At 48.7% G+C, this 22,926-nt stretch overlaps 1 long non-coding RNA gene across 2 annotated transcripts in view; it reads right to left on the bottom strand.

Annotated features, from left to right (window-relative positions):
- The window catches only part of LOC135829442 (uncharacterized), a 34,783-nt gene extending 16,875 nt beyond the window's left edge, over positions 1 to 17,908 (bottom strand). The window contains exons 1-3 of one of the 2 annotated variants that reach the window (XR_010555820.1): positions 17,444 to 17,908; positions 13,403 to 13,451; positions 13,037 to 13,085 (exon numbers count right to left, since the gene is read on the bottom strand). This is a non-coding gene — a long non-coding RNA (uncharacterized LOC135829442). Of the gene's footprint in view, positions 1 to 1,243; positions 1,709 to 13,036; positions 13,086 to 13,402; positions 13,452 to 17,443 lie in introns of those variants that run through there. The other variant, XR_010555821.1, reaches the window with a different exon arrangement.
- Between the last annotated feature and the right edge of the window lie 5,018 nt (positions 17,909 to 22,926).

The following is a 22,926-nucleotide window of genomic DNA, read 5'->3' as shown; positions in this document are numbered from 1 at the left end:
AAAGCATTGAGTAGGCCAACGATAATGTCATGGAAGCGTGTGCAAGAATAGCATTTTAATAGTACAGTGATGATCGGTGAACTACGACCACATAAATCAAGTTTTTGCGCTCTGCACCAGTTCACCATGCCAGTGTTTGCAGGTCTAGGGCTGCACAGCGCCCAGTGTGGCATTCACTCGCTTCATCTGCATTTATTGAGCAGTGCTGTACATGTACGACTGACAGCTCAGACCTGAGGCCTATGCCACTATGGACCTCGGGCTTAGTTGTGGAGCAGTAACTTGCCATAGTGTTCCCGATGACGTCATTGCCTCCACTTACATAGTGTTCCCGATGACGTCATTGCCTCCACTTACATAGTGTTCCCGATGACGTCATTGCCTCCACTTACATAGTGTTCCCGATGACGTCATTGCCTCCACTTACATAGTGTTTCCGATGACGTCATTGCCTCCACTTACAAGTAAAACTTTACAAGTAGCATAAAATCCCGCTGCCAGAGCGCCCCATCTCTTCCATGCGCCCCTCCCCGACTTCTTGTCAGGGAAGTGATAATGATTGCATAATCGTATGACTCGGTGAAGTGTCATGCCGTACCGCACTGCATACACGTGCTCGACCCGGTTGGAAATACACGCAACAGTTCACACCCTCTTGACCAGGGATCGCACAAACCCTAGGTTTCGACCGGTTTGTACGACTCTCTGCTCTTGACCTTTGGTCGGTGTACGAGACGCACGCACAGTTCTCGTAGGATGAGTACCTGTTCACAACGTACTGAGTGTAGCAAGAAAAATTCGCCCCCCTGCCCCCCCCCCCCCACACACACACCTGAACCTACTGTCGTGGACATGGAAATCCGGTCGCCGCACGTCTAGCAGCCCTAGGGCGCTGGCCATGCAGCCGTGGATAAGCGGTACACACATGCAGTTATGCGCTGCAGCGCGCTGGTCGCATCTGATCAACTTGTGCACTGCACGCAGCGTTCTGTACGCGCTGAGGGCGCCGGCCCCGCGTCAATCAACTGGATTTCCATGTCCACGACAGTACTAGAAGGGTCGCAGAGGTTGGGGTGCTCTGGCGGGATTTTATGGTAATCGTGAATGTCAGTCAATGCACAGAATCTTACACTCAAATATTGCATAGCAACCCGGAAACAAAGCTTTGCACTGGCAGTTGCTGACCGGCTGCATGACTAAATATTCAATTCACATGACGTTCGGCGTTACACTGCACACTTACTTCTTTCCGGCATTCCGCTAAGCAGTCAAATAGTTCGTCCTGCTGCACCTCGAACTCCCAGCCCATGTATTCGTAGCGTTCCTCTGGATGTTGCTGAACGAAATTAGCGCTGAGAATTTGCCACCAACGAATAGACCGCCGGCGTGCACCATCGAGCTTCCAGCGTTATGTGAAAACAATAAATTTCCAATTGGCCCTCTTGTTAGCTCTTCCTGCGACTTTGACTCGATGTTACCACTGCTCGCCAGACAGTTCTAGAATGATACTATGTCTCTGTTGCTCTCTGCAACTGAGGACATTGCAGGTTTACTCCGCGCGCGATAGCGGATCTAGGAAGCGACCATCGAGCTCGCAACATCGACCTGCAGCTAGTGCCCGTAGTGGTACGCCCATCTTATCACACTGTGACAATGTAACAATAATAATTGAGTAAAATGTAAAGTAGTAAATTCTAATTTTTATCTACTGCCTGGTATGTTTCTATCTATGTTTGTTTGTAAAAAACATACATACTAACAATAGAAAATGCGAAAGTGGCTGCCATTTTCCGGAACATGGCAACAAGAGAGTCATGACACCCGGGCGCGCCGGTCAGGGTTTTCGCCCGCGGCTCCCTGCCGGCAATCACAGCAATCTCTCCACGGACAACACTGTGCCCCACAATGCTGTGCTCTTCAGGTTTTGAGAGAAATTCACAGATTGCACGAACCACACACTGGAATTTTGCACCACCGCGTACCGGTGCGCAATCTGCAGATTGCGCAAATTCTCAGATTGCGCGGAACATCTTCACCGAATAATAATAAATATCATTCTGTCAAGTATTAGTTGAGTTCGCGTGCCTTCCGTCTACCCCGTACACTCTACGTGCGGCTGCCCTATTGACTATTGTGCGTGTCGTGTTGCTCGCTCAGAAATCGGTCGGCGCACACCTCGTTTCACACAGGCACCACGCTTTTGTCGCCCCTCCTCAGGCCTCCTCCTGCCCTTTCACAGGACGACGCGGATACCACTTCTATTTTTAACTCCACTCTTTACCTACGCAAATAATTACCAGCAACGATCCTCAGAGGCAGTTTCTGGTTGCATTTCCGCATTTACACCATAGGGAGTTAGAAAATTCTTGGACTTGAATTTTGACGAGCATTTTCGCGACACTCGTCCGGATGACTTTTAGGAAAGATGCGCAACTCCACCAGCATGAACTGTGGCTCTTCCGGAGCACGGCCAAGACGGGGTAGTTCACCAGAAGCTCGTGTCACTGGCTTTTTCCCTTTATGCAGATCCTGAGCGAAAGACAGTGTGACTTCCCCATAGGGATTTGCGATTTTCGGACTTGGAACGCTCGTGACGTACATGAGTGCTCAGCGTGCAAGTAGCTGGAATTCGCTGAAATTACTTGCGTGTCGTGTTGCTCGTGCGGAGGTCGGTCATCAGTTTCATCAAGGGAACAACGATGTGAAGAACATGTACTTTTGATTTTGACAAGATGGTAGAAGTAAGAAAACTCACCTTCTGTAACATCCTATTCGTGTTGATCTTTACTTCGCTTCCCCTCAAATGATCAAGTTCGAGATCAGCACTTCCCAATGCCCAGCAGCGCAAGATCGCCCAGATCTCACTCATCACAGCTCCTTCCGAAATCTACCGAACAGTGCCTCAATAGCGAATGACGAATCCACATAGTTTCGCCCTACTCGACTCTACGTCAATGCCAAATTTCACAACCGATGAGCCCTTCTGTCGCTATTAAACGCAGTGCACAACAACAGCGGTATATACAAAATCCCAACGAGAGAAAGCCAAACAAAACAGAACCATCACGGGAGTCACACGAAATTCATGTGCTGGCCTTCTGACCAACGTTTCTCTTCATCCTGTCCATACATTGCACACGAAATCCGTGTTAAGACGTTCGCCGCCCCTAAAACGATCAAGTAATATTAGTTCGATATACCAAATTTCCCAACCGATGAGCCCTTCTGCAGCTAACGCAGTACACGACAACAGCGCTTTATCCAAAATCCCAACGAGAGAAAGCCAACGAAAACAGAACCATCACGGGAGTCACACGAAATTCATGTGTGGGCCTTCTGACCCACTTTTTTCTTCATCCTGTCCATATCTCGCACACGAAATCCGTGTCATAACCTTCGCTGACCCTAAAACGATCAAGTAGTTCGAGATCAGCTCTTCCCAATGCCAGCCAGCGCAAGATTGCCGAGATCTCACTCATCACCGCTCGTTCAGAGATCTGGCGAACAGTGCTCCCATAGCCCCCACGCCAAGGCGTTGAACCCGTCGAATGTGATTTCATCCCAAGGAAATCATCACCAAAATCTCAGATATTTAGGAGAGCACGCGAAATCCGTGTGCGAACCATCGGACCCGACAATCGATACTGTTTCTCCCACACACACACGGATATCACCTTTGCCCACCCAATGTCACTGCATCGGTTCAGACAATCACCAGTTATTCAGCCGCCAAGGCATTGAACCCATCGAATGTGATTTCATCCCAAGGAAATCATCACCAGATTTTCAGTCATTCAGGAGAGCACACGAAATTCGTGTGCAAACCATCGGACCCGACAATCGATCCTGTTTCTCCCTCACACATATGGATATCGCCTTTACCCACCCTACGTCACCGCATCAGTCACGTCCATCACCAGCCATGCAGCCTCCACTTCGTTGAACCCAGGCAATGTGATTTCATCACAAGGAAATCAGCAGCACAGACTCAGTCATTCGTTGAGCCCATCGAATGTGATTTCATCACAAGGAAATCATCACCAGAAACCCAGTTATTCAGAAGAGTACGCGAAATTCGTATGCAAACCATCGCACCCGACAATGCGAAATTTACCAACCGATGAGCCCTTCTGCCGCTAACGCCGTGCACGACAACAGCGGTATATTCGAAAACACAACAAGAGAAAGCCAACCAAAACAGAACCATCACGGGAATTACACGAAATTCATGTGCGGGTCTTCTGGCCAACTTTTCTCCTCATCCTTTCCATGCCTCGCACATGAAATCCGTGTTACGACCTTCGCTGCCCCTTAAGCGATCAAGTTCGAGATCAGCACTTCCCACTGCCCAGATTCGCAACATAGGCGAGATCTTACTCGTCACCGCTCCTTCCGAGATCTAGCGAACAATGCCGCGGCAGCCCCGATAGAGATTGACGAATCAATATAGGTTCGCCCTCCTCGACTCAACGTCAAGGCCAAATTTGAAGATTACCAACCGACGAGCCCTTCTGCCGCTAACGAGGTGCACGACAACAGCAGTATATTCAAAATCCCAGCGAGAGAAAGCAATCAAAAACAGAACCATTACGGGAGTCACACGAAATTCATGTGCGGGTCTTCTGACCAACTTTTCTTTTCATCCTGTCCATATCTCGCACACGAAATCCGTGTTAAGACCTTCGCTGCCCCTATGAAACGATCAAGTTCGAGATCAGCACTTCCCAATGCTCAGCAGCGCAAGATCGCCCAGATCTTACTCATTACCGCTCCATCCGAGTTCTACCGAACAGTGCCCCGATAGCGAAAGACGAATCCACATAGTTTCGCCCTCCTCGACTCTACGTCAACGCCAAGATTCAACTCATCACCCCTCCTTCCGAAATTTGGTGAACAGTGCCCCGACAGCGAATGACGAATCCACACACATGTAGTTTCGCCCTCCTCGACTTTACGTCAATGCCAGATTTGAAATTTCCCAATCGATCAGCACTTCTGCCGCTAACCCAGTGCACGACAAGAGCGATATAACGATACAACGAGAGAAAGCAAACCAAAACAGAACCGTCACGGAAGTCTCACGAAATTAATGTGCGGGTCTTCCGGCCCACTTTTCTCTTCATCCTGTACATGCCGCGCCCACGAAATCCGTGTTACGACCTTGGCTGCCCCTAAAACGATCAAGTTCGAGATGTGCACTTCCCAATGCCCAGCAGCGCAGGATCGTCGAAATCTCACTCATCACCGCTCCTTCCGAGATCTGACGAACAGTGCTCCGATAGCGATTGACGAATCGACATAGTTTCACTCTTCTCGACTCAAGTTCGAGATCACTACTTCCCAAGATCGCCGAGATCTCACTCATTACCGCTCAATCCGAAACAAAACAGAACCATCACGGGAGTCACACGAAATTCATGTGCGGGCCTTCTGACCAACATTTCCCTTCTTCCTGTCCATGCGCCGCACACGAAATCCATGTTACAACCTTCGCTGCCCCTAAAACGATCAAATTCGAGATCAGCACTTCCCAATATCTCACTCATTACCGCTCCATCCGAGTTCTGGCGAACAGTGTCCTGGTAGCGAAAGACGAATCGACAAAGTTTCGCCCCCTCGACTCTACGTCAATGCCAAATTTCAAATTCCCAACCGATGAGCACTTCTGCCGGTAACGCAGTGTACGACAACATCGGTATATTCAAAATCACAACGGGAGAAAGCCAACCAAAACAGACACATCACGGGAGTCCCACGAAATTCATGTGCGGGCCTTCTGACCAACGGTTCCCTTCATCCTGTCCATGCCTCGCACGCAAAATCCATGTTACAACCATTGCTGCGCCTAAAACCATCATGTTCGAGATCACAACTTCCTAATTCCCAGCAGCGCAAGATCGCCGAGATCTCACTCATCACCGCTCCTTCCGAAATCTGGCGAATAGTGCCCCGATAGCCATCCAGCAGTCAAGGCGCTGAACACGTCCAAAACTAAGTAGTTCAGGAAAGTACGCGAAATTCGTGTGGGAACAATCAGACCCGACAATCGATACTGTTTCTCCCTCACACACACACACACACGGATATCGCCTTTGCCCACCCTACTTCACCGCATCGATTAGGTCCATCACTAGTCATTCAGCCGCCAACGCGTTGAACCTGTCCAATGTGATTTCATCACAAGGAAATCATCACCACAATCTCAGTCATGCAGGAGAGCACGCGAAATTCGTGTGCGAACCATCGGACCCGACAATCGATACTGTTTCTCACACACAGGCACGGATATCGCCTTTGCCGACCCTATCGGTTACCATCATCACCAGCCATTCAGCCGCCAAGGCGTGCAACCCGTCGAATGTGATTTCATCCAGACGAAATCGTCACCAACAACTCAGTCATTCAGGGGAGCACGCGAAATTCGTGTGCAAACCTTCGGATCAGCTTGTGCACTTGGTCGAGGTCACCCTGCTCCTGACCGGCAACTCAACCACCCACCCTCTCATAGGTAGCACTGCACCTGCACACCCCATCATCTATCGACCCTTCGAAAATTACTTTGCACATTTTGGATCTTCTACGACTGGACTTACCAGAGCTAAAGCGTAGCAGAGGTCGTCTAATTTTTCACTCTACCCGTTACCTTCGCAAACTACCTCCAGCGATGCTCAGAAGCAATTTCTGGCGGCCTTTCCGTATTCACACCATAGGGAGTTAGAAAATTCTCGGACTTAGAAAGTTTCGACGAAACTTTTGGCGACACTCGTCAGGATAACTTATGTTTTCTTTAGGAAAGATGCACGACTGGACCAGCACGAACTGTGGCCCCACCGGAGCATGAACAAGACGGATGAGTTTACCAGAAGCTTGTGTCACTGGCTTTTCCTTTAGGCAGGTCCTGAGCGAAAAACAGTGTGACTTCACCATAGGGACTTGCGATTTGCGGACTTGGAACGCTCGTGACGTGCATGAGTTCTCAGCATACAAGTAGTTGGCATTCGCTGAACTTACTTGCCCGTCGTGTTGCTCGTGTGGAGGTCGCTCATCAGTTTCATACAGGAAACAACTTCTGCCCCTAACGCCGTGCACGACAACAGCGGTATATTCAAAATGACAACTAGGGAAAGCCAACTAAAACAGAACCATCACGGGAGTCACACGAAATTCATGTGCGGGCCTTCTGACCAACTTTTCTCTTCATCCTGTCCATGCCTCGCACACGCAATCCGTGTTACGACCTTGCCTGCCCCTAAAACGATCAAGTTCGAGATGTGCACTTACCGATGCCCAGCAGCGCAAGATCACCGAAATCTGACTCATGACTGCTCCTTCCGAAATCTGGTGAACAGTGTCCCGATAGCGAAAGACGAATCGAAATAATTTCGCCTTCTCGACTCTACGTCAATGCCAATTTTGAATCTGCCCAACCGACGAGCACTTCTGCCGCTAACCCAGTGCACGACAACAGCGGTGTATTCCAAAATCACAACGAGAGAAAGCCAACCAAAACAGAACCATCACGGGAGTAACACGGAATTCATGTGCGGGTCTTCTGGCCAACTTTTCTCCTCATCCTCTCTATGCCTCGCACACGAAATCCGTGCTACGACCTAGGCTGCCCTAAAACGATCAAGTTCGAGATCAGCACTTCCCACTGCCCAGCACTACAAGATCGCCGAAATCACATTCATCACCGCTCCTTCCGAGATCTGGTGAACAGTGCGCCGATAGCGAATGACGAATCGACATAGTTTCGCCCCCTCGACTCTACATCAAATGGCAAATTTGAACGTCAATGCCAAATTTCAAATTCCCAACCGATGAGCACTTCTGCCGGTAACGCAGTGTACGACAACATCGGTATATTCAAAATCAGAACGAGAGAAAGCCAACATAAACAGACACATCACGGGAGTCCCACGAAATTCATGTGCGGGTCTTCTAACCAACGGTTCCCTTCATCCTGTCCATGCATCGCACGCAAAATCCATGTTACGACTATTGCTGCGCCTAAAACGATCAAGTTCGAGATCACCACTTCCCAAGATCGCCGAGATCTCACTCATTACAGCTCCATCCGAAACAAAACAGAACCATCACGGTAGTCACACGAAATTCATGTGCGGGCCTTCTGACCAACATTTCTCTTCATCCTGTCCATGCCCCGCACACGATATCCATGTTACAACCTTCGCTGCCCCTAAAACGATCAAGTTCGAGATCAGCACTTCCCACTGCCCAGCACTACAAGATCGCCGAAATCTCGTTCATCACCGCTCCTTCCGAGATCTGGTGAACAGTGCGCCTATAGCGAATGACGAATCGATATAGTTTCGCCCCCTCGACTCTACATCAAATGGCAAATTTGAACGTCAATGCCAAATTTCAAATTCCCAACCGATGAGCACTTCTGCCGGTAACGCAGTGTACGACAACATCGGTATATTCAAAATCACAACGAGAGAAACCAAAACAGACACATCACGGGAGTCCCACGAAATTCATGTGCGGGCCTTCTGACCGACGGTTCCCTTCATCCTGTCCATGCCTCGCTCGCAAAATCCATGTTACGACTATTGCTGCGCCTCATCGGTATAATATTATTCAAAATCATAACGAGAGAAAGCCAACCAAAACAAACACATCACGGGAGTCCCACGAAATTCATGTGCGGGCCTTCTGACCCACGGTTCCCTTCATCCTGTCCGTGCCTCGCACGCAAATTCCATGTTACGACTATTGCTGTGCCTAAAACGATCAAGTTCGAGATCAGCATTTCCCAAGATCGCCGAGATCTCACTCATTACAGCTCCATACGAAACAAAACAGAACCATCACGGTAGTCACAAGAAATTCATGTGCGGGCCTTCTGACCAACATTTCCCTTCGTCCTGTCCATGCCCCGCACACGAAATCCATGTCACAACCTTCGCTGCCCCTAACACGATCAAGTTCGAGATCAGCACTTCCCAAGATCTCACTCATTACCGCTCCATTTGAGTTCTGGCGAACAGTGTCCTGGTAGCGAAAGACGAATCGACATAGTTTCGCCCCCTCGACTCTACGTCAATGCCAAATTTCAAATTCCCAACCGATAAGCACTTCTGCCGCTAACGCAGTGCACGACAACAGCTGTATATTCAAAATACCAACGAGGGAAAGCCAAACCAAAACAGACACATCACGGGAGTCACACGAAATGCATGTGCGGGCCTTCTGACCAATGGGGTCCCTTCATCCTGTCGATGCCTCGCACGCAAAAACAATGTTACAACCATTGCTGCGCCTAAAACGATCAAGTTCGAGATCACCACTTCCTAATTCCCAGCAGCGCAAGATCGCCGAGATCTCACTCATCACCGCTCCTTCCGAAATCTGGCGAATAGTGCCCCGATAGCCATCCAGCAGTCAAGGCGCTGAACACGTCCAAAACTAAGTAGTTCAGGAAAGTACGCGAAATTCGTGTGGGAACAATCAGACCCGACAATCGATACTGTTTCTCACACACACACACGCACACGGACATCGCCTTTGCCCACCCTACTTCACCGCAGCATCGATTAGGTCCATCACTAGTCATTCAGCCGACAAGGCGTTGAACCTGTCCAATGTGATTTCATCACAAGGAAATCATCACCACAATCTCAGTCATGCAGGAGAGCACGCGAAATTCGTGTGCGAACCATCGGACCCGACAATCGATACTGTTTCTCACACACAGGCACGGATATCGCCTTTGCCCACCCTATCGGTTACCATCATCACCAGCCATTCAGCCGCCAAGGCGTGCAACCCGTCGAATGTGATTTCATCCAGACGAAATCGTCACCAACAACTCAGTCATTCAGGGGAGCACGCGAAATTCGTGTGCAAACCTTCGGATCAGCTTGTGCACTGGTCGAGGTCACCCTGCTCCTGACCGGCAACTCAACCACCCACCCTCTCATAGGTAGCACTGCACCTGCACACCCCATCATCTATCGACCCTTCGAAAATTACTTTGCACATTTTGGATCTTCTACGACTTGACTTACCAGAGCTAAAGCGTAGCAGAGGTCGTCTAATTTTTCACTCTACCCGTTACCTTCGCAAATTGCCTCCAGCGATGCTCAGAAGCAATTTCTGGCGGCCTTTCCGTATTCACACCATAGGGAGTTAGAAAATTCTCGGACTTAGAAAGTTTCGACGAAACTTTTGGCGACACTCGTCAGGATAACTCAGTCTTATGTTTTTTTAGGAAAGATGCACGACTGCACCAGCACGAACTGTGGCCCCACCGGAGCATGAACAAGACGGGTGAGTTTACCAGAAGCTTGTGTCACTGGCTTTTCCTTTAGGCAGATCCTGAGCGAAAAACAGTGTGACTTCACCATCGGGATTTGCGATTTGCGGACTTGGAACGCTCGTGACGTGCATGAGTTCTCAGCGTACAAGCAGCTGGCATTCGCTGAACTTACTTGCTCGTCGTGTTGCTCGTGTGGAGGTCGGTCATCAGTTTCATCCAGGAAACAACCATGTGAAGTACATGTACTTTTAAATTTGACAAAATGGTAACCCTCTGTCAACATCCTATCCGAGTGCCTCAGTTTGCGTCCACAAATTACATCAGTCCTTCTATCACCTCCCGCGACGCCGTCATTCGCTGCCAAACAAGTTGCTTGTACGACTTCCTGGCTGCCTCCTGCAATTCCCCACAGCCTCCACATCCGTCAAGAGGGTCACGAGCTGAGCTCTATTGCCGCAAGTCAGATAGCGGAAGCGTTCCAACACAGCAGTGTTGAGATACCTAGACCGGATCGGCCTCACATCACACAACCGCCATCACCACCACCACCGCCAACACCACCACCACTGCCACCACCACCACATGAACACAATGACGGTACGTTTGGTGTACATTTGGTTCCGATGACTGTGGGCTTTCATCTCACAAAGGAGAATTTTAAAAGGGGAAAGGTGTCAGCGCACTGTGCACTAGTGACACGCGGAGATGCTAGATATACATGTGTTAACGATAACGTTACACTGCAAAACAACAATGACAACGATTATGATGATTACGACGATGACAGCTACCATAGCAGCGGTGTGGTGGCAGCAGTATCGGCAGCAGAAATAAACTACTAGGACAGTCCAGTATAAACACTGTGAGAGTGGCAGTGAGCCACAGTACAACTGACCCAGGAATCCCCCTGACTCAGAATACACACAGAAAACACAGTGAACACAGTAAGGACTGAGTGTACTCAATACATGCACACACACACACATACACACACACATACACACACACACACACACACACACGCACACACACACACACACACACACACACATACACACACACACACACACACACACACACACATACACACACACACACACACACACACACACACACACACACGCACACACACGCACATACACACACACACACGCACACACACGCACACACACGCACACACACGCACACACACACACACACACACACACACACACACATACACACATACACACGCACACACACACGCGCGCACACACACACACACACACACACACACACACACGCACATTGAAACACTGACACAGGATGCACTACAAATTGTGTGTACAGTGATAAGGGCTTGACTCGATGACCATCAGTGCTGCAATGCTAGTGTTAGTGCTAGTACTAGTAGTGATGGTCAAAATATACTCTATGAGTACTGCCGCAGCAGCCTATCTTGGTATGATGAATGATGCAGTAACCGCATCACAGAGTTTTCATCACTAGTCACAACAATTCCATGTCCAAAGTGCACTTGTTGACTGCAATGGCATGCACATAGTGCTCGTCAGAACAAATCATCCATTTCACAGAATTCAATTCACAGGTAGTTTTAACTCCTGATCAAGCCGTCGAGGAAATGGAAATGTCGGTGGCTGAAGAACCATGTATCTATCAGGTACTAGTGTTTGATTGACAGGTGCAAACAGAGCATCAGAAGCTGAGCTAGACGTGCCTGGCATGACAATGGTCTATGTCCAAACAAACAGTGGATACGCTGACTGACTTGCACACAAAGCCAGGCAGCAACACACACACACATTATCACATGCCTGCATGTGTACATCACTCTTTACAGATATCCGAACATCAAACCTCACATGCCTGCATGTGCGTATGTACAGCAGCGGCAGTGACAGTGCTGACAGCATCAGCCAGTGCCACCCTGGCAGCAGCAGCAATAGCAGCAGCAGCAGCAATAGCAGAAGCAGCAGCAGCAATAGCAGAAGCAGCAGCAGCAAGAGTGGCATGTTAAAAGTTAGCAGAAGAAGCCATGGAAGCAATTCGATTACCAACCATGTATGTCATTTCAGCATCATCCACTGATCCCAGCATTTTCAGCATCATCCACCGTTCCCAGCATTCCCAGCATCATCCACCGTTCCCAGCAACTTTTGAGCCAGCTCTGAACGGCATACCGGCAACCATTCCAGCAGCCATTCCGGCCTTCCAGCTCCAGCTCTCACTTGGCCGGTGAGAAGCAGCAGGTAAATCAGCTGATCACCTGCTGTCTGCTGTCTGCTGTCTGCTACTACTACTTGACAGTAGACTTGCAGAAGACTTTACAGGAGAGTGTTTCAGTTTGTGTTGATGTTCATGTGTGTGTTTGCTGGACGATGAAGTCAGAAATACACCAGCCAGAATAGCTCCAGTAGCTACAGCAAGAACAACAGGGTCTGCTCCAGTCTGAAGAAACACTATCACGCTACACAATAGTACAAATGAAGCCATCATGGGGAAGTACAATGATGGACGTTGTCTGGTCTTCTTTGCCTCTGGCTGTGTCGTGTCTGTTTCAAGTGTTTGGTTATGTGTCGCTGACGGCAGCTCTGGGCTACTGGATCCTGCAGTTATACAAACGCAAAGAAACGAACAAAGCTAAAAATCTAAGCAATTCCTGCACCCACTTTGCAGCTGGGCCCGTTTACCTACAGGTACATTGAAGAGAACAGATGCGCACAAATGGTCCAAAATTCACCCATTTCTCACCTTTCCGACTAGTCACAGCTGCAACATGGACAGTGGCCACCCTGAATTCCTGCAATAGGCACACAAAGGGTAGTGCACTACAGAAATGACACACATTGTCATAAATGACCTGCCCAGGGCTGATGAACCCTGAAAATATTCTACTCCCAAGTTTGGGGCTTTTTGCCCCTACATCCGGACTTGGAACTCAAGCCAGTTACAGCACGGTCAAATTTCCTGGGGCCCTGCCTACGAGTGCAAGCGGCCTACTAGCAAACCAAAAATCTAAGTAATTCCTGCACCCACTTTGCAGCTGGGTCCCATTACCAACAGGTACATTGAAGATAACAAATGCGCACAAATGTTGAAAAATTCACCATTTCTCACCTTTCCGGCTAGTCACAGCTGCAACATGGACAGTGGCCACCCTGAATTCCTGCGATAGGCACACAAAGGGTAGTACAGAACAGAAATGACACACATTGTCATAAACCACCTACCCAGGGCTGCTGAACCCTGAAAACAACCTATCTCCAAGTTTGGGGTTTTTTGCCCGTGCATCCGGACTTGGAACTCAAGTCAGTTATATCACACTCAAAATTCCTCGGGCACCGCCTACGAGTGCAAGCGGCCTACTAGCAAACCAAATATTTAAACAATCCCTGCATCCACATTGATGCTGGGCCCATTTACCCACAGGTACATTGAAGAGAACAGGTCCGCACAAATGGTCCAAATTTCACCTTTTCTCACCTTTCCGATTATTCACAGCGGCAACATGGACATAAACGACCTGCCCAGGGCTGATGAACCCTGAAAATAACCTACCCCTAGTTTGGGGCTTTTTGCCCCTACATCCGGACTTGAAACTCAAGCCAGTTACAGCAGGGTCAAATTTCCTGAGGCACTGCCTACGAGTGCAAGCGGCCTAATAGCAAACCAAAAATCTAAGTACAGGTCCTCCCTCGTTAGTAGATAATCTCTGGGCCATCGAAAAAGTTATCTTATAACGAGACTTATCTTGTAGCAGGACTTGCAGCTAAAGGTGAAATAGGCACTACTTCGTACTTACCGGGGCTACCCTCGATACAACATAATTATCGATGCTTCACCTCTTTATAAGATAATTGAAAATCTACAACATAACTCTTCCTTGGATGCAAAGGATCGCCCATATTCACGAATACATAGACATCATACGTTTCCTCGTTCTGCTTTATCCTACATGTTTTGGCCTTGGTCCTGCATGGTCAATATTATCTTATACTGAGGGTTTGGCACTCCAGGGACCTGGGCAAAAGGTCGTTATAACGGATTTTATGTACTAACGGATTATGTTGTAACCGGACCTGTAAACAGTTGTATAGACCACGTTTCGCCAGGGGATTTCAGATTTCTATTTACTAACGGGGTTTATGTACTAACCGGACTCGTTATAATGAGGGAGGACCTGTAACATGCCCTAGATCATTTCTACACATAATTATATCAGATCACAGCACCCCCCCCCCCCCCTCCTAGCCAAATGCAAGGAACATGACACATTCCCATCACTCTGAGTTGCTCCAAATCGGAAGTTAATTCTCAGCATTCCCCAAATTTTTCTGGCTGCATAATTATACTTGAAGTATCCATACAGTACAGTGACTCATACTTGCACCGTGTTCAGCCTAGGTATTTGTATCGTATTGTATTTTATTATTTTACTTGGGCAATCCCAACAGACCCTAAGGTCTTCTTACAGGGTGCCCAAGATGAATGAATTTGTTAAGTTCCTGGCGAAACGGTGTGCTGGCTATCATGATCGACCTCATTCTCTTCCTCTCGCGGAGACCTTTCCAGGAAGCCCTAGATTGTGAGGATTGAGTGAGTAGAACTGAAGCTATGATCCAAAGAACACGAAAAAATGCACAATTTTGAAAATTTCCTGTGGCTCTTAAAGGGTTAAGTTCCTGGCGAAATGAATTGGGAATATGATTTGTGCAAAGGGATTAGGGATTATAGGGTACCTCACTTCAAACTCTCCAACTACGGTCTCTTCGCTGCATAAGTTCACTTCACTTCCAAAAAAAATGGAATTCACCAAATTTTCGGGCATGGCCCATCTTCAGTGGGAATTTGGTGAATTCCATTTGTATCTAATATTATTTATTTTTTTGGAAGTGAAGTGAACTTATGCAGCGAAGAAACCGTAGTTGGAGAGTTTGAAGTGAGGTACCCTATAATGTGTGAATGGCTGCAATGGAGTCTGCGAGTGCTTAGAAAAGGGATTAGGGAAGCGCATTAAAGCGGTCAGCACCAAGGAATGAAATAGATTTGTAGGTAAGGCAAACTATCTAGTACTTGGTTTGAGACAATCAAGACTGGCTCTGCAACTAGCCTGGTTGGTCAGGATAACATGGTTGCACCACCTTTTGGTTTACCTAGGTGATTATTTAGAGTTGACTCAGTACTAATAATGTGTACCTGTCGTATCATACAACAAGTGGTGGACATCACACAACTGTTGTATCATACAGAGAGTATATGAGCAACTATCGTATGGCCGGACCACCTATCAAAAATTACTACCGTAAAATCCACCAGAGCGCCCCGTCTCTCCCGTGCGCCCCTCCCTGACTTCTTGTCTGGGAAGTGATTGATTGTATCCTTGTATGACTCTGTGATGCTATACTGTACTGCAGACGCGAGCTCGACCCCGTTGGAAATGTATGCAACAGTGCCCACCCTCTTGACCAGGGATCGCACAAACCCTTAGTATTGATGGGTCTGTAAGACTCCTGGCTCTTGACCTTTGGTCGGTGTACAAGATGCACGGACAGTTTGAGTAGGGTGAGCACTTTTTCATGTAGTACTGAATGCAGCAAAGTAGGACTCGCCTATCCGTCCCTCTCCACCTGGACCTACTCAAAGGGTGGTGGAGGTAGGGGCGCTCTGGCAGTATTTTACGGTATTTCCACTGGCTCAGTAACCAAATCACACCTTTGCGCTCCGTTTGACCAATCCTGATATGATGAATTTAAACTACATGTAACGTGGTGCTCTGATTCAGCATTCTGCTGATCACCGCTAAATGCACCGCGCTACTCTGATCACCACTGAATGCACCACGCTGCTCTGATCACGGCTAAATGCACCGCGCTACTCTGATCACCGCTAAATGCACCGCGCTACTCTGATCTCCGCTAAATGCACCGCGCTACTCTGATTACCTGTAAATGCACCGTGCTGCTCTGATTCATTTCCATGCGGTGAGGAAGGTCGAAAAGCATGTATCGCAAAGCATTGAGTAGGCCAACGATAATGTCATGGAAGCGTGTGCAAGAATAGCATTTTAATAGTACAGTGATGATCGGTGAACTACGACCACATAAATCAAGTTTTTGCGCTCTGCACCAGTTCACCATGCCAGTGTTTGCAGGTCTAGGGCTGCACAGCGCCCAGTGTGGCATTCACTCGCTTCATCTGCATTTATTGAGCAGTGCTGTACATGTACGACTGACAGCTCAGACCTGAGGCCTATGCCACTATGGACCTCGGGCTTAGTTGTGGAGCAGTACCTTGCCATAGTGTTCCCGATGACGTCATTGCCTCCACTTACATAGTGTTCCCGATGACGTCATTGCCTCCACTTACATAGTGTTCCCGATGACGTCATTGCCTCCACTTACAAGTAAAACTTTACAAGTAGCATAAAATCCCGCTGCCAGAGCGCCCCATCTCTTCCATGCGCCCCTCCCCGACTTCTTGTCAGGGAAGTGATAATGATTGCATAATCGTATGACTCGGTGAAGTGTCATGCCGTACCGCACTGCATACACGTGCTCGACCCGGTTGGAAATGCACGCAACGGTTCACACCCTCTTGACCAGGGATCGCACAAACCCTAGGTTTCGACCGGTTTGTACGACTCTCTGCTCTTGACCTTTGGTCGGTGTACGAGACGCACGCACAGTTCTCGTAGGATGAGTACCTGTTCACAACGTACTGAGTGTAGCAAGAAAAATTCGCCCCCTGCCCCCCCCCCCCCCACACACACACACGCACGGTCGCCGCACGTCTAGCGGCCCTAGGGCGCTGGCCATGCAGCCGTAGATAAGCGGTACACACATGCAATTATGCGCTGCAGCGCGCTGGTCGCATCTGATCAACTTGTGCACTGCACGCAGCGTTCTGTACGCGCTGAGGGCGCCGGCCCCGCGTCAATCAACTGGATTTCCATGTCCACGACAGTACTAGAAGGGTCGCAGAGGTTGGGGTGCTCTGGCGGGATTTTATGGTAATCGTGAATGTCAGTCAATGCACAGAATCTTACACTCAAATATTGCATAGCAACCCGGAAACAAAGCTTTGCACTGGCAGTTGCTGACCGGCTGCATGACTAAATATTCAATTCACATGACGTTCGGCGTTACACTGCACACTTACTTCTTTCCGGCATTCCGCTAAGCAGTCAAATAGTTCGTCCTGCTGCACCTCGAACTCCCAGCCCATGTATTCGTAGCGTTCCTCCGGATGTTGCTGAACGAAATTAGCGCTGAGAATTTGCCACCAACGAATAGACCGCCGGCGTGCACCATCGAGCTTCCAGCGTTATGTGAAAACAATAAATTTCCAATTGGCCCTCTTGTTAGCTCTTCCTGCGACTTTGACTCGATGTTACCACTGCTCGCCAGACAGTTCTAGAATGATACTATGTCTCTGTTGCTCTCTGCAACTGAGGACATTGCAGGTTTACTCCGCGCGCGATAGCGGATCTAGGAAGCGACCATCGAGCTCGCAACATCGACCTGCAGCTAGTGCCCGTAGTGGTACGCCCATCTTATCACACTGTGACAATGTAACAATAATAATTGAGTAAAATGTAAAGTAGTAAATTCTAATTTTTATCTACTGCCTGGTATGTTTCTATCTATGTTTGTTTGTAAAAAACATACATACTAACAATAGAAAATGCGAAAGTGGCTGCCATTTTCCGGAACATGGCAACAAGAGAGTCATGACACCCGGGCGCGCCGGTCAGGGTTTTCGCCCGCGGCTCCCTGCCGGCAATCACAGCAATCTCTCCACGGACAACACTGTGCCCCACAATGCTGTGCTCTTCAGGTTTTGAGAGAAATTCACAGATTGCACGAACCACACACTGGAATTTTGCACCACCGCGTACCGGTGCGCAATCTGCAGATTGCGCAAATTCTCAGATTGCGCGGAACATCTTCACCGAATAATAATAAATATCATTCTGTCAAGTATTAGTTGAGTTCGCGTGCCTTCCGTCTACCCCGTACACTCTACGTGCGGCTGCCCTATTGACTATTGTGCGTGTCGTGTTGCTCGCTCAGAAATCGGTCGGCGCACACCTCGTTTCACACAGGCACCACGCTTTTGTCGCCCCTCCTCAGGCCTCCTCCTGCCCTTTCACAGGACGACGCGGATACCACTTCTATTTTTAACTCCACTCTTTACCTACGCAAATAATTACCAGCAACGATCCTCAGAGGCAGTTTCTGGTTGCATTTCCGCATTTACACCATAGGGAGTTAGAAAATTCTTGGACTTGAATTTTGACGAGCATTTTCGCGACACTCGTCCGGATGACTTTTAGGAAAGATGCGCAACTCCACCAGCATGAACTGTGGCTCTTCCGGAGCACGGCCAAGACGGGGTAGTTCACCAGAAGCTCGTGTCACTGGCTTTTTCCCTTTATGCAGATCCTGAGCGAAAGACAGTGTGACTTCCCCATAGGGATTTGCGATTTTCGGACTTGGAACGCTCGTGACGTACATGAGTGCTCAGCGTGCAAGTAGCTGGAATTCGCTGAAATTACTTGCGTGTCGTGTTGCTCGTGCGGAGGTCGGTCATCAGTTTCATCAAGGGAACAACGATGTGAAGAACATGTACTTTTGATTTTGACAAGATGGTAGAAGTAAGAAAACTCACCTTCTGTAACATCCTATTCGTGTTGATCTTTACTTCGCTTCCCCTCAAATGATCAAGTTCGAGATCAGCACTTCCCAATGCCCAGGAGCAAGATCGCCCAGATCTCACTCATCACAGCTCCTTCCGAAATCTACCGAACAGTGCCTCAATAGCGAATGACGAATCCACATAGTTTCGCCCTACTCGACTCTACGTCAATGCCAAATTTCACAACCGATGAGCCCTTCTGTCGCTATTAAACGCAGTGCACAACAACAGCGGTATATACAAAATCCCAACGAGAGAAAGCCAAACAAAACAGAACCATCACGGGAGTCACACGAAATTCATGTGCTGGCCTTCTGACCAACGTTTCTCTTCATCCTGTCCATACATTGCACACGAAATCCGTGTTAAGACGTTCGCCGCCCCTAAAACGATCAAGTAATATTAGTTCGATATACCAAATTTCCCAACCGATGAGCCCTTCTGCAGCTAACGCAGTACACGACAACAGCGCTTTATCCAAAATCCCAACGAGAGAAAGCCAACGAAAACAGAACCATCACGGGAGTCACACGAAATTCATGTGTGGGCCTTCTGACCCACTTTTTTCTTCATCCTGTCCATATCTCGCACACGAAATCCGTGTCATAACCTTCGCTGACCCTAAAACGATCAAGTAGTTCGAGATCAGCTCTTCCCAATGCCAGCCAGCGCAAGATTGCCGAGATCTCACTCATCACCGCTCGTTCAGAGATCTGGCGAACAGTGCTCCCATAGCCCCCACGCCAAGGCGTTGAACCCGTCGAATGTGATTTCATCCCAAGGAAATCATCACCAAAATCTCAGATATTTAGGAGAGCACGCGAAATCCGTGTGCGAACCATCGGACCCGACAATCGATACTGTTTCTCCCACACACACACGGATATCACCTTTGCCCACCCAATGTCACTGCATCGGTTCAGACAATCACCAGTTATTCAGCCGCCAAGGCATTGAACCCATCGAATGTGATTTCATCCCAAGGAAATCATCACCAGATTTTCAGTCATTCAGGAGAGCACACGAAATTCGTGTGCAAACCATCGGACCCGACAATCGATCCTGTTTCTCCCTCACACATATGGATATCGCCTTTACCCACCCTACGTCACCGCATCAGTCACGTCCATCACCAGCCATGCAGCCTCCACTTCGTTGAACCCAGGCAATGTGATTTCATCACAAGGAAATCAGCAGCACAGACTCAGTCATTCGTTGAGCCCATCGAATTTGATTTCATCACAAGGAAATCATCACCAGAAACCCAGTTATTCAGAAGAGTACGCGAAATTCGTATGCAAACCATCGCACCCGACAATGCGAAATTTACCAACCGATGAGCCCTTCTGCCGCTAACGCCGTGCACGACAACAGCGGTATATTCGAAAACACAACAAGAGAAAGCCAACCAAAACAGAACCATCACGGGAATTACACGAAATTCATGTGCGGGTCTTCTGGCCAACTTTTCTCCTCATCCTTTCCATGCCTCGCACATGAAATCCGTGTTACAACCTTCGCTGCCCCTTAAGCGATCAAGTTCGAGATCAGCACTTCCCACTGCCCAGATTCGCAACATAGGCGAGATCTTACTCGTCACCGCTCCTTCCGAGATCTAGCGAACAATGCCGCGGCAGCCCCGATAGAGATTGACGAATCAATCTAGGTTCGCCCTCCTCGACTCAACGTCAAGGCCAAATTTGAAATTTACCAACCGACGAGCCCTTCTGCCGCTAACGAGGTGCACGACAACAGCAGTATATTCAAAATCCCAGCGAGAGAAAGCAATCAAAAACAGAACCATTACGGGAGTCACACGAAATTCATGTGCGGGTCTTCTGACCAACTTTTCTTTTCATCCTGTCCATATCTCGCACACGAAATCCGTGTTAAGACCTTCGCTGCCCCTATGAAACGATCAAGTTCGAGATCAGCACTTCCCAATGCTCAGCAGCGCAAGATCGCCCAGATCTTACTCATTACCGCTCCATCCGAGTTCTACCGAACAGTGCCCCGATAGCGAAAGACGAATCCACATAGTTTCGCCCTCCTCGACTCTACGTCAACGCCAAGATTCAATTCATCACCCCTCCTTCCGAAATTTGGTGAACAGTGCCCCGACAGCGAATGACGAATCCACACACATGTAGTTTCGCCCTCCTCGACTTTACGTCAATGCCAGATTTGAAATTTCCCAATCGATCAGCACTTCTGCCGCTAACCCAGTGCACGACAACAGCGATATAACGATACAACGAGAGAAAGCAAACCAAAACAGAACCGTCACGGAAGTCTCACGAAATTAATGTGCGGGTCTTCCGGCCCACTTTTCTCTTCATCCTGTACATGCCGCGCCCACGAAATCCGTGTTACGACCTTGGCTGCCCCTAAAACGATCAAGTTCGAGATGTGCACTTCCCAATGCCCAGCAGCGCAGGATCGTCGAAATCTCACTCATCACCGCTCCTTCCGAGATCTGACGAACAGTGCTCCGATAGCGATTGACGAATCGACATAGTTTCACCCTTCTCGACTCAAGTTCGAGATCACTACTTCCCAAGATCGCCGAGATCTCACTCATTACCGCTCAATCCGAAACAAAACAGAACCATCACGGGAGTCACACGAAATTCATGTGCGGGCCTTCTGACCAACATTTCCCTTCTTCCTGTCCATGCGCCGCACACGAAATCCATGTTACAACCTTCGCTGCCCCTAAAACGATCAAATTCGAGATCAGCACTTCCCAATATCTCACTCATTACCGCTCCATCCGAGTTCTGGCGAACAGTGTCCTGGTAGCGAAAGACGAATCGACAAAGTTTCGCCCCCTCGACTCTACGTCAATGCCAAATTTCAAATTCCCAACCGAAGAGCACTTCTGCCGGTAACGCAGTGTACGACAACATCGGTATATTCAAAATCACAACGGGAGAAAGCCAACCAAAACAGACACATCACGGGAGTCCCACGAAATTCATGTGCGGGCCTTCTGACCAACGGTTCCCTTCATCCTGTCCATGCCTCGCACGCAAAATCCATGTTACAACCATTGCTGCGCCTAAAACGATCAAGTTCGAGATCAGCACTTCCCAAGATCGCCGAGATCTCACTCATTACCGCTCCATCCTGGAGCATCCCAGTACTCGAACAACGCGCGCACAACGCAGCTTGGGCCTTCGAGTGCCCAAATCTGCCTCCAAAGCCGGCCACGACCGTCCAACCGCTCGCGGGTCCATTTTATGGAACACCCTGCCATCCGACGTGCGTGGTATTACCCAGTACCACCAGTTCAAACAAGCCTGCCTCCCGTTCTGTCTTGCTAGCAGTAGCACCAACTACTGAACACTATAGGAATCTTTGAACGTTTGCACAGTACCAGTCATGTGCTGTTTACCGCCTCCCCGTTGTTGTATTCTAACGTTAACGTTATTCATTGACTGAGCGTTCTTTGCTTTGTACTACACCCTGCTATCATGTTAGGCTATTTCCTACAATATTAATTTTTACTGTTTCCATTCGCTTCCATGCAATTGGGTGACACCGCCCGTTTGGTTCTGCGAATTCAAATAAAAATGTGTCTACCTACCTACCATCCGAGTTCCCAGCAGCACAAGATCGCCGAGATCTCACTCATCACCGCTCCTTCCGAAATCTGGCGAATAGTGCCCCGCTAGCCATCCAGCAGTCAAGGCGCTGAACACGTCCAAAACTAAGTAATTCAGGAAAGTACGCGAAATTCGTGTGGGAACAATCAGACCCGACAATCGATACTGTTTCTCCCTCACACACACACACAGATATCGCCTTTGCCCACCCTACTTCACCGCAGCATCGATTAGGTCCATCACTAGTCATTCAGCCACCAACACGTTGAACCCGTCCAATGTGATTTCATCACAAGGAAATCATCACCACAATCTCAGTCATGCAGGAGAGCACGC

Source organism: Sycon ciliatum, chromosome 13 (genome assembly GCF_964019385.1).
Source record: "Sycon ciliatum chromosome 13, ocSycCili1.1, whole genome shotgun sequence".
In the NCBI taxonomy this organism is placed as follows: domain Eukaryota; kingdom Metazoa; phylum Porifera; class Calcarea; order Leucosolenida; family Sycettidae; genus Sycon; species Sycon ciliatum.
Note: the sequence above shows the minus strand (reverse complement) of the source record. Positions and strands in the feature narration are given on the sequence as shown.